Raw genomic sequence first — 13,517 nt, forward strand, 5'->3', positions numbered from 1 at the left:
CCCGCGGGGAAGTGGGCGGGGGCGCGGGCTGCTGCGAGACGGCGGGGCGCGGCGGGAGGGGCGGGTGAGGGGGCGAGGCCGAGCCGAGGTGACGTCCCGGGGGGTTGGGTAGCGCTCGGTTCTCCCGCCGCGTCCCCGGCGGCGAAGGAGTGGGGCGGTCTTTTTGAGCGCGAGCTGGAAAATGAGTGATTGAGGTGTCGCTCCCTTGTGTTATGTAATCTCTGCTTGGTCCAATAGTACATTCTAAGCTGTAGTGCACTGCAGTTAGTTTGCAAAGTCTCCTCCCTCGGCCCTAAAATATTTTTGCGATGGCGCCGTGATTTATAAAATGGGACGGGGCGGTATATCTTTATTTTTGGTGTTTATATCCTGCCGCGGTGGGCGCCATGTTTATACCAGGGACTATTTTTTTCTAGATTCTCAGCATCTCTTGGAAAGATGATGTCGACCCACCTGCTTTCCGTTTTTTGGTTTTTTTCCCCCTGCGAGTTGCCCAGATTAACTCCCGTCGGACGCGGGATTCCCCCAAACTGTTAGTAACACTGGATGTATCTCTTCTCACTTACTTGGGCGTTCTCCGCTCAGAAAAAGGTGGAGCTGAGAAGAGTCTTGGAAGTCGGTTAGCCCAATCTCATTTTCGAGATGGAAATTGGAAAAACGGTTGTACTATTTCAGAACATCCGCCTTCTTGGAAATTGTGGCCTAGCCTTTTTCACTCTTTTGGGCACCTCCCACCGCTGCTCAAACCCCCACAGAAATGGTGTTTTACTTTCAAAGGATTCCCATCTAGCTAGAGGGGAAATGGCAGGAGGGCGTGCTGCTTGTTGATAAACCAGTGTCCAGACCGTGAGTTGCTCTTGGGCCTGGGAATTGGACTCTGAATTCGAACTGGTTCGCACACTTGTTAAGGATACATAAAAAATACCTTGGAGATTGCTGAAAGTGCTGTTTTGTGGGGGCCTCAAGCCTCAGCCTCTTTGGGTGGCATTGGCGGGGGGGGGGGGGGTGCCACCTTCTCTACGTTTTTAACCCGCAGTCCTTTAGCTAAGGCTGGTTAAGGCAGCTACCACATTGAGATTTGGGTTTAGCATAAAGGTGTTCACAATATAATTTTTAAACAATTAAGTGGCAATTTATACCCTTGATTTCTTTCCCTTTTCTTATGATTATAACGTACCGACCACATTGGTGTGTATCTCAAACTCTTTAGTTTGAGAACTAACAGAATGGAGGTTTGTGGGATGAACAGGATTTGGTTATTTTCCACCCCCACCTTAAACAGGTCACTATGACCCACCGGTCTCAGGATCCTTGAGATTCTTTCAGGGGAGCTGAGAGGGCGTTACTGTTTTCAAAATAGGTGATACTAGGATGCTGTATTTCTTTTCAGTGACATTTGCACTGATGATCCAAAAGCAAAGCTGGGTAAAGCTAAAGCTGCTTGTGGTGCCTTAGCACAAAGCAAGGCAGTTGCATGAAACTCCATGTGAGAATGTCTTTGATGAAGCCATAAAAATGATTTATTAATTGGGGCACATGGGTGGTTCAGTTAGTTGCGTGTCAGGCTCTTGAGTTTCGCTCAGGTCATGAACCCATCCTTGGATGGATGGAGCCCTGCATGGGACTCTGTGCTGACAGCAGGGATGGCGCCCTCTCTGTTTGCCCTTCAGGGGAAGGCATGCGCGCTCCCGCTCTCTCTCTTTCAATTTTAAAAATCTCAGTCCTTGAATGGATGTCTTTTTAGTTTTTTAAGAATCTGTGACTGAAGGAGGTATGCTGCCTAAGGAGGTATGATCTTCATAAGTAAAAGTAGTTGTGAGTTTGAGTTATAAGCTGCTCGTTTCAAGGAACAGCATTTTTACTTGAGAGAATGATCTGACAAACTAGCTTTTCTTCACATTTTAATGTTTTGTAGTTTTGATTTATTTTTTTTAAGGGAATGAGCCCAGAGGAGGAGAGGGAAGAAGGGAGAGAGAATCATAAGTAGGCTCCATGCTGAGCATAGAGCCTGATGTGGGGTTCCCCCTGAGCCAAAATCAAGATTCAGGTTCTCAACCAACTGAGCCACCCAGGCTCCCTGGCAGATAATTTCTGAAAATGAAGTGAGCCTGTCACTTCAAGGAAAACAGTTGACAGTACTCATTACCAACGATAAAAATTTGAGCATGAAAATAAGAATATGTTAAAAGTTGACATTTTGTGTGTGTACTTTCTCTTTCTCTCTCAAAATAAACTTTAAAAAAGTTGACATCTCAGGTTTGACAGCTTTCCGGTACTTAAAAGACTTTTCTTATCATATCAGTGTTAATAAGTGTGATTTTAAAGTATTTTAAAAATTGTGTTTATAGTGAAATGTGTCAACATTTGGAACACGGACATTTCAGTAAATTTGTATTTTGCCAGTGACCAGTGCATGATGTTTCAAAATATCATGGGTAAATGATCCTTTCAAAATGCAAGGTACACCAGTGGATTTTAATGTAAGAAAGTACAAAAAGTGGGTTGATAGGGATTCCAATTCCAAGATGCAACTATTCTTTAAGAAACTACCATTTGTTGAGTTTTAGCATTGTGTCAATATGCACAGCTATCTGAAAAGGTTTTTAGAATACTTCTTTTTTCCGAGATCTATGTGAGGCAGGATAGTCATATACTTAACCAAAACAACACACAGCGACAGATAGCATATGCAGCTATGAAGAATCCAGCTGCCTTCTATTAAGCTATACCTAACAACTGGCAAGAATGTAAAACAATACTGCTTTTCTAATTCTTTTGGGGAAAATGGTAACTTTTAATTGAAAATGTTTATATTGTGATGGTTTGTTATTGTCAATTGTGTTGATAAGAATTTAACTTTTTTTGTTTTAAGGCCTTATATGGTAAATATCAAAAGATAGAATCCACATCAATGAAAACTTTCTGAAGTCCTCAATAATTTTAAGAGTTGTATAGCGATCCTGAAACCAAAGCATTTGAGAATCACTGGGCACTGTCCTATGCTTCTACTTCTGAGATCACCCAATTCTGCCTCAATTTAGGAACTTCTGGAGACTTTACAAGTGTTAATTGGAGTGTTAATGGAAGAGGCAGTAGCTTGGGGCAGAATTCTAGAGAAAAATGTTGATTTGAGTCCTGGTGTGTCATCTACTCACTTTAACCTTGGGCAAGTTACTTAACCTCTCTAAATCTCCTTTTACCTCATCTGTAAAATGTAGTAGTTAGGACATATAATAGTGAGAATTCACTGAGAACGGTGAGTGTGAAGTACAAAGTAATGCCTGGGATTATATTAAAATATATTCCAGGTAACTTTTTAGTCTTTATTCTACATACAAGTAAAACCTTGGGTTGCGAGTAACTTGTTCTGCAAGACGAACAAATGTTTCAATTTGATAAATTAGTGATGTCTTGCAATACAAGTAGTACATGATGCTGAATGTCACATGATCACAGCTGAGCCAGTGGTTCTTTCTCTCTCAACGGGATTGTGGGTGATCATCTCCCATGCTCGGATGTTCGGTCTCAGGCCGCAGCATCTGGCAGAAATCAGTGATTTTTTGGAACATTGGAAGGTGCCCACAACTGGCACTAGTGTGTGTTTTGTCACTTCAAAGCACCTAGGGACAGTCCTTTGCTTTTCCATACAAGAGTAAGCTTAGGAATGCTTTGCTTCATTCTAGGTCAGGCTGCCTGCAGACATAGACCCTTCCCTCTGCTGCCTTATTGCCAGTTACATTAAATACAGTAACAAGAGCTTATTAATACTGTACTGTAGTCAACATCCGTGCAAGCGTGTACAATGGCCCCCATGCAGAAAAAGGTTGAAAAGAAAGAAAAGAAAGGCGGTAAGAAGAAGGAGATGATTACAGTGGAAGTTAAGAAAGAAATCATCAAGAAGTATGAACGAGGTATGCGAGTGGCTGAAATTGCAAGATTCTATAAGAAGTCTACGTCGACCATTTGTACAATATTAAAGAAGAAAGAAGAAATAAGGGGACTAGATGCAGCAAAAGGAGTCACGAGAATATCGAAGCAACGGCCACGTGTTCTGGAAGATGTGGAAAAGTTGCTTCTGGTTTGGATAAATGAGAAGCAACTATCGGGTGATACTGTGACTGAGAACTTTATCTGCGAGAAGGCGAAGGCCTTGTACACCGACCTCGTAAGTAGACTGCCAGGTACATCAACAGAAAAAGAAGAAGGCTTCAAGGCAAGCAGGGGATGGTTTGATAACTTTAAGAGGAGAAGTGGCATCCATAGTGTTGCGAGGCACGGAGAAGCTGTGAGTTTGGACGCTAAGGCAGCTGAGGCATTTGCTACTGAGTTCCAGAAGCTCATGGTTTCCGAGTGTTACCTGCCAGAACAAGTTTTTAACTGCGATGAGACGAGGCTTTTTTGGAAAAAGATGCCAAAGAGGACGTACATTACAGAAGAAGAGAATGCAATGCCTGCTCACAAGCCGATGAAAGACCATCTCACCCTCCTGTTTTGTGCTAATGCAAGCGGGGATTTTAAAGTCAAACCCCTGCTCGTGTATCATTTGGAGAATCCACGAGCCTTCAAGAAATGCAAGGTTCAAAAGAGCCAGTTAAATGTCATGTGGAGGTCCAACAGCAAGGCATGGGTCACTCGTGTCTTGTTCATTGAGTGGATCAATGAGGCCTTCTGTCCTGCAGTGAAGAAATACCTTTTAGGAAAGAATCTGCCCCTCAAAGCCTTGCTGGTGATGGATAATGCTCCTGCTCATCCTCCAGGCTTTGAGGACGACTTACTGGAGGAATTCAAGTTCATTAAGGTCAAGTTCCTTCCTCCGAACACCACTCCAATCCTCCAGCCCATGGATCAGCAGGTCATTTCAAACTTTAAAAAGCTTTACATCAAAGCGCTATTTCAGCAGTGTTTTGAGGTGACTGAAGGAACAAACCTTACCCTCCGAGAGTTTTGGAAGAATCATTTCCACATCGTGAACTGCCTCAATATCATTGATAAAGCCTGGGATGGGGTCACCAAGAGAACCCTCAGTTCTGCTTGGAGAAAACTGTGGCCCGATTGTGTTCTTGGACATGACTTAGAGGGGCTTGCTCATGAACAGGAGGCGCCAGTTATGGATGAAATTTTGTCCTTGGGGAAGACCATGGGATTGGAGGTGAGTGAGGATGACATTCAGGAGCTGGTGGAGGAACATGGCCAGGAGCTCACAACCGACGAACTGATGGAGCTGCATCGAGAGCTACAGCAAGAGGTTATGGAGGAGATCTCGTCTGCAGAGGGGGAGGAGAAAAAGGCGGAGGAATCCCTCACTTCAGATGAGATTAGGGAGATGTGTAAAATGTGGGAAACAGTGCAAAATTTTGTAGAAAAGCACCACCTGAATAAGGCTGTAGCCGTGCAAGCAATGAATCTGTTTAACGACAATGCAATGTCACATTTCCGTGAAATCCTCAAAAGGAGGCAAAAGTAAGTGTCGTCGGATAGGTTTCTTGTTAAAGTTGCACAAAAAGAAAAAGATTCCATTGAGCCAGTAGATAGCGGTGATTTCATTAGTGATAGTGAAAGTTGTCCCACACATAACTCCTCTCTCTTGTCTCCCTCACACCAGCCACGAAGGTTTTCAAAGGTAAGTGCAGGTTAATTTGTTTATTTTCCTTTATATTTTGTATTTTTTATTATTTTATATTACAGTATTATAGGCATTTTTGTATGAGTACTTTTGGGTATGGAATGAATCATCAAAGTTTCCATTATTTCTTATGGGGAAAGTCGCTTTGATACACAAATATGTTGGATTACAAGCGTGTTTCCAGAACAAATTATGCTCGCAAACCAAGGTTTTACTGTATGTCTTTCTGTCGAGGGTAGAGATTTCTTTTTTTCCCCTTTATTTTATCTTTTTTACTGTTTATTTATTGGGGGAGGGGTAGAGCACAAGCAGGGGAGAGGCAGAGAGACAGACAGACAGACAGACATGGAGACTTGGAATCCCAGGCAGGCTGCAGGCTCTGAGCCTGATGTGGGGCTTGAATTCACAAGCTGTGAAATCATGACCTGAGCCAAAGTTGGATGCTTAACCGACTGAGCCACCCAGGCGCCTCCAACCCTCCCCCCCTTTTTTTTTTTAAGTTTACTTAATTATTTGAGAGGCAGAGAGAGAATCAATCCCAAGCAAGCTCCAGGCTGATGGCCTGGGATCTTGATCCAGGGAACCTTGAGATTGTGGTGTTAGTTGAAATCAAGAGTTGGACTTAACCGATGGAACCACCCAGGTGCCCCAAGGATGGTGATTTCTGATTTAAATTACAAACCCTAGAGCTGTTTGGTGCCTTTATCATATCAGTATAGTAAGACTCTGATAGGTTCTTGGCATTCTGGTTTAAGATACTAAAGCCATATCTATAAAAAAATTTTACATATAACTTGGGAGGAGAAAAGGGAAATAGACTAACATATTAGTAGTATTTAGCAGAGTTAAAGGAAACAAAGGAGTAGAAATGAATATAGGTTATGTAACAACTGTCAGCAAAGAAAAGCTTTTGTTGGGAAAGGAACCCCTGAATATTGAACCCTTTAAAAATAGGGTCCAATTATTGCTTACTTTAGTATTTGTTTTAGTAAAAAGCTCATAACGTTTATCTGGGTGCTGTTTCTTGATAGATTTGCTGCCTGGTAAATTGAAAGTATTTTGTGTTTGGGAGTATTAGATTATTAACACTGTTTAAGAACACATCATGAATATTTGAGGTTCTGCAACTGTTGGATTCTGTAAGGGATGAAATCGGTCATGCAGAAGACTGGATAAATAAAGGCTTCTTACAGGTTTAACAATAATTAATTTTACAGCCATATTAAGTAGTCAGCTCTATAGGTTTTCTAGAATTAATATTTTTTAAAGACAAAAATTGAGGTAATTTGAAAACAAATGCAAATTGTTTTGAGGACTATATTTTACCCTAGAGTAAGAGGGTATATTCTTAAATTTTTTTGGTTTTGTTTTTGTGATGTTTGTTTATTTTTGAGAGAGAGAGAGTATGCACACACAAGTGGAGGAGGGGCAGAGAGGGGGGGGAGGCACAGAATCTGAGGCAGGCTCCAGGCTCTGAGCTGTCAGCACAGAGCCCAACTCCAGGCTCAAACACGAATGAACTGTGAGATCATGACCTGAGCCAAAATCAGATGCTCAAGCAACTGAGTCAGCCAGTTTTTTAAAATGTTTATTTTGAGAGAGAGAGAGAATGAGTGGGGAAGGGGCAAAGAGAATCCCAAGCAGCCTCAGCTTGAGCCCAAGGTGGGGCTTGATCCCACAAACCGAGTCCCAGGAACCATGAGATCATGACCTGAGTGGAAATCATGTGTCGGATGCTTAACCAGTTGAGTCATCCAGGCACCCCTTGTTGCTTAAAAAAAAAATTATGTTTATTATTGAGACAGAAACAATGAGCAGAGGAGGGGCAGAGAGAGAGAGGCATACACAGAATCCGAAGCAGGCTCCATGCTCTGAGCTGTCAGCACAGAATCCGCCACGGGGCTTGAACCCATGAACTGGGAGATCATGACCTGAGCTGAAGTCGGATGCTTAACTGACTGAGCCCCCCAGGCCCCCCCACCCACCCACACTGCTTGTTGCTTTTAAATAACAGGTTGTTTGTAAAGCTTTCTCTTTGTATTTTGCTTTTCAATTATGTAGACTTTTACTCATTAGTTAGGACCTGACTATAGGTTACCATATTTGCCAGTGCTTAAGATATAGTTCACTTCTCCCTAGAAATGTCTATCTGGTATATCTATATTATGGATGGAAAGATGAATGCCAAAGACTTCAAAGGCTATGGGAATTGCTGATAGTCCTGTGTGAGCCGCAGTATTGAGTAAAGCCTACTGAATATACAAAAACTATGTTGTCAGTACAATTACTGCTATAAAAATAACCAAATAGGTCGCTAATATGTCAAATAACGGGTTGGATTAATGGGCAGTGCTTCCTTGGTAGCCTGCATTATCCACCTTAGATTCATTTCTTTTTTTCTAACGTTATTTATTTAAAAAAATTTTTTTAACATTTATTTATTTTCAAGAGACAGAGCATGAGCAGGGAAGGGGCAGAGAGAGAGGGAGACACGGAATCCCAAGTGGGCTCCAAGCTCTGAGCTGTCAGCACAGAGCCCAACGCAGAGCTTGAACTCATGAGCTGTGAGCTCATGACCTGAGCCAAGTTGGCCGCTTAACCAACTGAGCCACCCAGGTGCCCCCCTTTTTTTAACATTATTTAATTATCACGTATATTTTAAGAAACGTGTATATGCTATCTATGTGAAAATCGCTCCTAGAAATAAGAACAAGTTACATAGAAAATTCAATCAACATGACTACCAGTTTGAGTAAATGGCAAAAAGATAATGATAGAATATGGTAGTGCAAAAATATCACAACGAAAATGTTAATCGGTAGTTTTTACGCCCACCTTTTTTTTAAAATTTCAGCTTTAATGAAGCCTAATTGCCAAAACATAAGATATTTAAAGCATACATTATGGTGATTTCATGTATATTGTGAAAGGGTTCCCTCAGTCTAGTTAATGAACACATTCATCACCTCACATTTATTTTGTTTGTGAGAACACTTAAGTTCTACTCAGCAAATTTTAGTTGTATGGTATAATGTTATCAATTATAGTCTTCATGTTTTCCATTAGATTGTCAGACCTTATTTATCTGATTCCCCCCAACTTTTTATTAAGAAAATTTCATGCATGTGAAGGCATGCAAGGAGTATTCCTCCTTGACCTAGGCACAATGATTTCTTTAATATCCTAATGTCTATAAGAAAGCACTAAAGTATGCATATGTTTGCTAAACCACTTGGAAATCATGACATTTCCACTAAATATTTCGTGCATTTGCTAAGAATAAATACACTCAGTTGGGTGGGACCTGGGATGGTGGGGGAGGGATAGAGTGAGAAGGAGACAGAATCCCAAGCAGGCTATGCAGCTCTGTCAGCACAGATCCTGAAGCAGGGTTCAAACTCATGAACCCTGAGATCATGACCTGAGTTGAAATCAAGAGTCTGACGTTTATCTGACTGAGTCCCTCAGGTGCCCCTATCTTTTTTTTTTTTTAAGTGTATATACTTCCCTTGTTGAGTACTGAATAAAGTATAGGATTGTTGAGTCATTTTGTTGTAGATCTGTATTTAACACTATATGTTAACTATACTGGAAATGAAATTTAAAACATTTTAAAAATTAAAAAAATTTTAATGAAAAGTAATTCCCGAATATTATGTAGTCTGTATATTCAAATGTTTCTTTTGTTCCCAAAATGTATTTATAGCTTTTATATGAACTGAAATCCAATAAAGGTTCAAATGTTGCATTTTGTTATGACTCTTTAGTTTTATTATTTTTTTTAATTTTAGAGAGAGAAAGAGAGCTCAGAGAGCATGCAGGTAGGGGGAGAGGAGCAGAGAGAGAGAGAGGGAGAGGGAGAGAGAGAGGGAGAGACACTGACTGTCAAGCAGGCTCCATGGCATGGAGCTTGACATGGGCCTGATGCCACAACTCTGGGATCATGATCTGAGCCAAAATCAAAAGTTAGACAATCAACTCAGCTCCCCAGGTGCCCCAACCCCTAGTTTCTTTAATTTAGTTTTTGTGTGTTTGTGTGTCACATTTTTAAAGAGAACATGTTACTAGTTTTATAGAATGTTCTCTATTCTGCATTTGATTATTTCTTTATAGAATGTCCCATCTTCTGGACTTACCTCATTATTTCCTTGTGGTGCTACTTAATTTACTCCTCTACTGCTGTGTTTCCTACAAACTGCAAGTTAAATTTAAATGCTTGGTATTTTTGGTTTTGTTTTTAATATTTTTCATTTTAGAGTAAGTGAACACAAGTAGGGGAGAGGCAGAGAGAAAGGAAGACACAGAATGCGAAGCAGGCTCCAGGCTTTGAGCTGTTAGCAGAGAGCCCAATGAAGAGCTTGAACCCAGAAACCGACCATGAGACCATGCCCCGAGCTGAAGTCAGACACTCAACCAACTGAGCCACCCAAGTGCTCCTTGATTTGATTAAGGTTAACTATGATAGTCATTGGCTTGTTTGCTGTGTACACCAGTTGGTGACAGGCATTCTCTGGATTATTGGCTAACATATTTGTGTTTAAACTTAAGTACTATCATAACCTTTGGTGTTTGAGATATGGAGCTACCTTTGTAACTCACAGTTCAAACACAACAGTAAGACTGAGAAAGCATGCAGAAGTAGGTTTGCTTCCTGTCATTTTGGTTCACTGCCCTCTGAGAAAATGATTTGGAAGTTGGACACACAAGAAGAGTAGTTGTATTTAGCAGAAGCAACCCACAGAGGAATTATAAAGGGGTCAAAAGCAGAAATTTAGAAATGGAGATTAGGGGCACCTGGGTGGCTCAGTTGGTTAAGTGTCCAACTCTTGATTTCAGCTTGGTCATGATGTCTTGGTTCATGAGATGATTATAAGGTTTGTTTCACCTTAGAATTATCTACCTGTGAAACTTGGTTTTCTCTTCATATTCATCTGACAACTTCTGTACCATTCTTTTCTTGCCCAAGTACTTAATTTCTCCTTAAAACAGGAGCATCATGATGTCAATCCTCAAAAATTACGGTTACTGCCAATTTTGTTGGTTACTTTTGGTTTGTCATTGTCAATATTGACTAGTGGATAATTTTTTTGGATGTAATCTCCCAAAGTCCTTTAATCCAATTTCAATTTCTTCTTTTTTTTAGTGTTTATTTATTTATTTTGAGAGAGAAAAGGAATACAAGTTGGGCAGAGGGAGAGAGAGAGAATCTTAACTGGTTCTGCACTCAGCATGGAGCTGGATGCAGTAATCTTGATCCTTTGCCCCTGAAATCATGACCTGAGTTGAAATCAAGAGTTAGATGCTCAACTGACTGAGCCACCCAGGCGCCCAAGAAATGAACGTGGGATGATTGCTTTTAAAGAATTTTCCCCTCAGGTGCACCTGGGTGGCTCAGTCAGTTAAGTGTCCAACTTCAGCTCAGGTCATCATTTCATGGTTCGTGAGTTCGAGCCTCACATCAGGCTCTCCACTCTAGCAAGCACAGAGCCCACTTCAGATCCTGTTTCCCTCTCTTTCTGTTCTTCCCCTGTTTGCACATTCTCCCTCCCTCCCTCCCTCCCTCCCTCGCTCGCTCGCTCGCTCGCTCTCTTTCAAAAATGAAAATAAACAAAATAATTTGCATTTCAGAGCGTGGATTCCGTTTGATCAGAGTTTCTTTGTCTTGGCCATGTAGATGTTTTAGAGCAGTTAGTCCCTAGCTGACCTGTGTGCTATCGGGTGTTGAGTAGCACCCCTGGCCACTAGATAGGTGCCAGTAGCAGTCCTCCCCAACCCTACCAAAGATGTCTCTAGACACTGCCAGATGTCTTCTGGAGGGCAAGTAGTCCCCATTTTTGAGTATCCCTGAGTTGGAAAACATCCATTGGCATGTGCGAAGATTCCTTACTAATGTCTTATGATTTGGTTTCCCTTTAGCCCATGTACAGCTGTTGAACCCAGATGTCTTCTGCAGTAGGCCATGCTGCTTGGGCTGTGCCTGGTAGAAGCTGGAGGACAGTGGGATATGATGACTTTTTTTCTCTCGGGAATTCTATTGAAGGGAGAAATAAGGTCTTCATTTATAAGTCAGGTTGTAGGCCTTTTGCTTTTATCTACCCCCCCACCCCTTTCCACCTTGGAAAGGAACCTTACTAGCTATTTAAGCTTATATGTTGTGGATAAAGTTTTTGTTAGGAATAGTTAAGAAATTTGTTTGGTACCTTTGAGATGATCTGCATTTTGGCATTCAGGAAAAGATTGTCTTAAAGACAATCTTAAAGGGCACCTGAGTGGCTCAGCAGTTAAGTATCTGACACTTGATTTTTGGCTCCGGTCATGATCTCATGCCTTCATGAGATTGAACCCTATGCCTGGCTCTGCACTGACTGAGCAGAGCCTGCTTGGGATTCTGTCTCTGTCTTTTCTGACCCTTCCCTGCTTTGGGTACCTGCTCTCTCTCAAAATGAATACTAAAAAAAGACTGTCTTTCAAAAAACAGTTACTTGCTGGTGGGCTTGATTAAACCAGATATATCCCCTTTGTTAACCTTTGATTGCCCTTAAAAAGTTTTAGCTACAGTTGACCCTTGAATGGTTTGGGGGGTTAGGGGTATTAACTGGTGATACCCTCCCCAGTCAAAAATCTATGTATAACTTTTGACTTCCCAAGAACTTAACTGCTAATAGCAGAAACTGGGAGAGAACACGTTTACAATTTAATTGAGAGATCAACTGCTGAAGTGGTGCGGGTTTTTTTTTTTTTGGGTTTTTTAAAAATTTATTTTTGAGAGACAGAGATTGTGAGCAGAGGAGGGGCAGAGAGAGGGGGAGGTACAAAATCTGAAGCAGGTTCCAGGCTCTGAGCTGTCAGCCCAGAGCCTGATGCAGGACTCGAACCCACGAACCATGAGATCATGACCTGAGCTGAAGCCAGCCGCTTAACCGACTGAGCCACTCAGGCGCCCTCAAGTGGTGTTTTAAGGGGACATTGGGATACCCACAACGCTTGAGCTCACTGTGATAGCAATAGGACGTGGCTACGAAATACAGGGATACATTAGACCCTCTAGTTAGTTTCAGCAGTTATCTTAATACTGCATGTTTGTTTATATTTATTGCAGATGCCACCATGTACAGTTGGTAGGTGTGTAAGTTTTGATAAATTTTGACTTTTTGTAATTTGTGAATGTTTTATGGTAGTAAATGATAAACAAGTACATCTAAATATGTTTTCTGTATTCAAGACATAACTACCTTTTCCTTAACTTGTTTTGATATTTCGAGGCTACCTGGTTCTTTGAGTTTTTTCAAATTGTTACAAATTTTTAGACTTTTCCAATACATGTATTGAAAACAGAATCTATACGTAGATTTGCACAGCTCAAATCCATGTCGTTCAAGGGTCAACTAACTGTATTTGTAAATTCTGCCATTAAGTGAAATGATTCAGTCGTCTTGTTAAGGGAAAGGAAAGGGGTTTAGGATAAAGAGTGGAAGTAATAAGATTAATGAGAATCTTTTGCTCAGTAAATATGTTACAAGACTGAAGAATCTCGAGAAAGAATTCCGGGAGAGAGTATAATTTTATTTTTTAGTTTCTGAAACATGTACTTCGTGGATGTGAAACTTTCTGCCAAATGCCATGGGAGTGAAATTGAAGATAGCTGACTAATAATAGAAGGTTGATATGAAGATTATTTTATTTTATCTTTTTAAGTGTTTCTTCATTCTGAGAGAGTGAGTGTACATGTAGGGGGGTGCAGAGAGAGAGAGTCCCAAGCAGGCTCCACATTTAGCTCAGCACAGATTCTGGGGCTTGATCCCACTAACTGCAAGACTGTGGCCTTAGCCGAAATTACAAGTCTGAGGCTCAACCAACTCAGCCACCAAGGTGCTCGTGGAGATATGTTTATATA

At 41.3% G+C, this 13,517-nt stretch overlaps 1 protein-coding gene across 5 annotated transcripts in view; it reads left to right on the plus strand.

The window, feature by feature from the left end:
- Nucleotides 1-13,517, plus strand: part of POGZ (pogo transposable element derived with ZNF domain) — a 52,442-nt gene that overhangs the window by 494 nt on the left and 38,431 nt on the right. The window contains exon 1 of one of the 5 annotated variants that reach the window (XM_029946752.1): nt 5,443-5,460. The exons of the other annotated variants lie outside the window; for them this stretch is intronic. The gene's annotated coding sequence lies outside the window, so the exon portion shown is untranslated. Of the gene's footprint in view, nt 1-5,442; nt 5,461-13,517 lie in introns of those variants that run through there. 5 annotated transcript variants of the gene reach the window in all.

The sequence above is a fragment of the Suricata suricatta genome, chromosome 8 (assembly GCF_006229205.1).
Source record: "Suricata suricatta isolate VVHF042 chromosome 8, meerkat_22Aug2017_6uvM2_HiC, whole genome shotgun sequence".
Lineage (NCBI taxonomy): Eukaryota > Metazoa > Chordata > Mammalia > Carnivora > Herpestidae > Suricata > Suricata suricatta.